Consider the following 3,945-nt stretch of genomic DNA (forward strand, 5'->3'; position numbering starts at 1 on the left):
GTAGTCAATTCACTGGTTTAGCCACAGTTTGCTACAACAAAAATAGAGTGAAAGTTTTTCGTTCAATATTCTTTTCTCTAAGTAATTTTTTCCACTATTCAGATATAGAATTCATAAAAAGGTTCTAGTTCCATTTCCGATCAAATAAATGTTTAGAATTTTTAGATTTTCGCATATAGTTGAATAAACGAAGTGAAAAGCCAAAATAACCACTTAAAAATGTTCATAAAACTGGCTAAAGACGGTTTGAAAAACCGAGTCAATCACCCTAGTAGCAATCCTTGTGTGCTATTCAATTTGGCATTAAATATAGCGGCAAATTAAGCGTTGCTGGGATCGTGAAATGCACATTAAAATTTTTAGGCAGAAATATGTTTCATACAACACCGACTTCCTGCGTTCTTTGAATCCTACTAGTGCCATTTTTCGCAGGAAAAATTCTTAAAACGTATTATTAGGCATGTCAAGAATTATATCAATCACTTAAATGCGCATTTCAAGACATATACATAATATAGTATTACACTTTCTGCCACTCCCAGACCACTGTGCGGCGCTGTTGTTATACAGAATAAGTCGGGGTGTTTCTGTTTACGCTGTCTATATTTCTGCCGTGAACCAAGGCTCCACACGGGTTGGTAACGCGAACGTGGACGCAAAAGTAGTAATTGAATATAATCGAGTAACTGTTACTGCATACCTAGAAGCCTTACCCTAATTGAGTATCCAATCCAACCCGTACCCTATTGTACCCCGAAACGAGTGCAAAAAAAATTGTTGTTGAAGTGGATACTAGTGTAGTACTCGCTCCGTCGATGGTGAAATATGTCCCCGATACTCTTTTTGAATATTGACCAACTTTGAAAATGAATATTCGGTTTTCGAAAATGGGTCTAAAGTACAATTACACTTCCGACGCATTGTCATAAATAGATCACGTAACTTTCAAAACGCGAACCGTTTTCTCCAATGTGCCAATAACCAATATTTCACTGATCGCAAGTGCTGTGCCTGATACTTTAAACTAGTCGATTTTTTGTAACTGATACATATAAAAATAATTACTCCGTCACCTAACTAGTTCATAATAAAGACAGCTCTTTAAAACCGCGCCATACCAATTGACTTTGGCATTAAGTAAGAGCATAGCAAATTTAGAAAACTTTAACTAATTAAAATTGTGAATTTTTTTATAATCAGCCAACGTGAAGGCTAAGTACTTAAGTCAAATTCCATTTGATTGTGATGTCAATGAACATAATTTCAGAGGTGATATTATTTCGCAAAAAGCCTACGACTGGCAAATTGTAAAAAAGCAGCAAATGTCACAAAATGGCCAATGTGATCACTCATTGTATTTATTCATATTGCTGTCATTTAGTTATTGTTATGTATGTACATATGAATGTACATATGTATGTTGTGTAAAATAATGTATTAAATTAACTCACACTGGTGTTTGCAACTACGACTTATGTCGCTGATGAGAATGAGGATGATGATGGCGATTATTTCCGATGATGATGTTGCATATTCACGTGCGCTGAACCAGCCAAGCGTGACGGGGTGACGTGAGTAATTGTGTTGCTGATCGACACAGCCACGACGTTTGGAAGTATGGTGGCAGTGGCAGCGGTTGGTGACGGTTGGCAGTGCGGCTAAATGTCGCCCATCTACCTGTGCATGTATCAGCAACACTTGTTGGTGTAAGCGAATTTGTTTGCTGAGTATGTGCTACTGTCATCGGCATTCGGTTGATGGTTTTTGATAGACTTCCATTCGTATTTGGTGAAAATTCATATATACACATGCGCCGCTTTTGTAAAGTTTTTTTGGTTTAATTTCTGTAATTTCAGAATATAAAAATATGGGCTCAATTGCCGATTTGGTTTGGAGAAGACAAATAAAATATTAACAGGTCTATTCTGCGCTGGTAATAAAACCTTTGTAACCGGTAAATAAAGTTCCTCTCAAATTTTAAACCCTTTTCGCATTCTGTGTACTCTTGTAACCGGTAAATTATGTTACCATCCGATAAGCTGAAATATGCAATGCCAGAGTTTCCACGATTCGTCATAGCTGAATTGCTGAATATTTTAACTGCATTACCAACGTACCTAGAATCGTGGTGACAGGAACTTGTAACATTTTTTGGTAGTAAAATATTCCTGTTACAAAATCTTCGGTAACTTGCAGAATAGACCTGTAAATTAAAAACTTCGAGATGCGCCCATAATTAAATAACACTGTAGGTACATTTTACCTCTTCCTCTGCTACCACCATCGGGTTCCGAGCTGAATACTTTCAGAGCTGGAGTGTCGGAATTCATTCGAACGACATAGTCAAGCCAGCGGAGCCGCTGTTTTTGAATTCGCTGCACTATGTCTATGTCGTTGTAAAGCTCATCATTCCATCGTCTGCGGTATTCGCCATCGCCAACGCGCAAATGCCTGTAAATCTTCCGCAGAATCTTTCCCTCGAAAACTCCAAGAGCCGCTTCATCTGATGTTTTGACGATTGTCCATGCCTCCGCGCCATACACCAGCACAGGCATGATGAGTGACTTATAGAGTGCGAATTTTGTACGACGGGAGAGGACTTTACTTCTCAATTGCCTACTCAGCCCAAAGTAGCACTTGTTGGCAAGAGTGATTCTCCGTTGGATTTCAAGGCTGACATTATTATTGGTGTTAATGCTGGTTCCCAAATAAACGAAGTCGTCTCTTTTTTCAAACGTGTAACTCTCAAGAGTGACGTGGGTGCTAAGGCGCGTGTGCTCTGACTGTTTGTGTGATGACAGGAGATGTTTCGTTTTGTCCTTGTTCACCACCAGACCCATTCGCTTTGTTTCTCTATCCAATCCCGAGAAGGCAGAACAGACGTAGCCCTTATTTTTACCGATAATATCGATGTCGTCGGCATACGCCAGCAATTGTATGCTTTTTTAAAGGACTCTTAAATAGCTAATTCATTAGCCATGCAATTACGTACAATTTCCCTGTATCCTGGGACTCAAATCAGTTTAGTTTCGAAGTAATCCGAGGAGATAGGGAGAAAGATCAAGCAATCCCCGACCAGTTTTGATCTAACAATGAGCGATCTTAGGGCTCTGATTGCCGCTTGCCTGTCAGAGTAGACCTTCCTGTCTGGAAAAAAAATGCTCAGAAATAAGGCAGGCTAAAGAATAGATTTACTGTATTTTACTGTGTTTTAGCAAGCAAAAGCCTGCACACAAAACAAAGCCAATGGAGTATTAGGGTCGAATATTTATGGAATCGCATTCAAATTTGGCCAAAGGCTACATAAAGTGCGCTGATGCTAAGAAGACTTCTAAAAATGTGTGGGCGGTTGATGGAGCATCCACGCGGTATGAAAAAAAGTTATCCTTTGGTTTGAGCCAATTATGTTAGCTTCTTAAAGCTGCGAGTCGTATGACCTGTCAAAGTACCGTTTTCAAGTTATAACTCATATGACACTTACGTAAGTTTGATAATTTTAGAAAATTAACTTATCCAGATTAGAATCGGCCAGAAGTACTTTACCACATTAAGAGGAAGTCTCTATTCCAAAAGTTTGTTCCATCCGTGAGCCATCATTCGAAAAAATCTTTAGTGTAAAGAGCAGTGAGTGTAATTTCAAACGAATAGCGTCTACAAAGCTAAAACCTTTCACCCAAAATGAATTAAATGATTTAATAAGGAATCAATAATTACACTGTTTTACAGCAAAAATATGTTGAATTGCTCGGTGATTCCGAAAATAGAGTTATTTTTTTCAATGGATACGTTTTCGAGTTACTCTACGCCTGATTTGCGAAATTCGAGAACAAAATTTTATATATACATACATAATAATGTAATAATTGCAGTTTGTGATGCGATTTCTTTGGCATCAAAACCACTGTTGAACCGTGTTACGGATCTCCTTTGAACGAATTGTAGATG

The sequence above is a fragment of the Rhagoletis pomonella genome, unplaced genomic scaffold (genome assembly GCF_013731165.1).
Source record: "Rhagoletis pomonella isolate Grant_MI unplaced genomic scaffold, Rhpom_1.0 Rhpom_scaffold_00006, whole genome shotgun sequence".
Classification (NCBI taxonomy): domain Eukaryota; kingdom Metazoa; phylum Arthropoda; class Insecta; order Diptera; family Tephritidae; genus Rhagoletis; species Rhagoletis pomonella.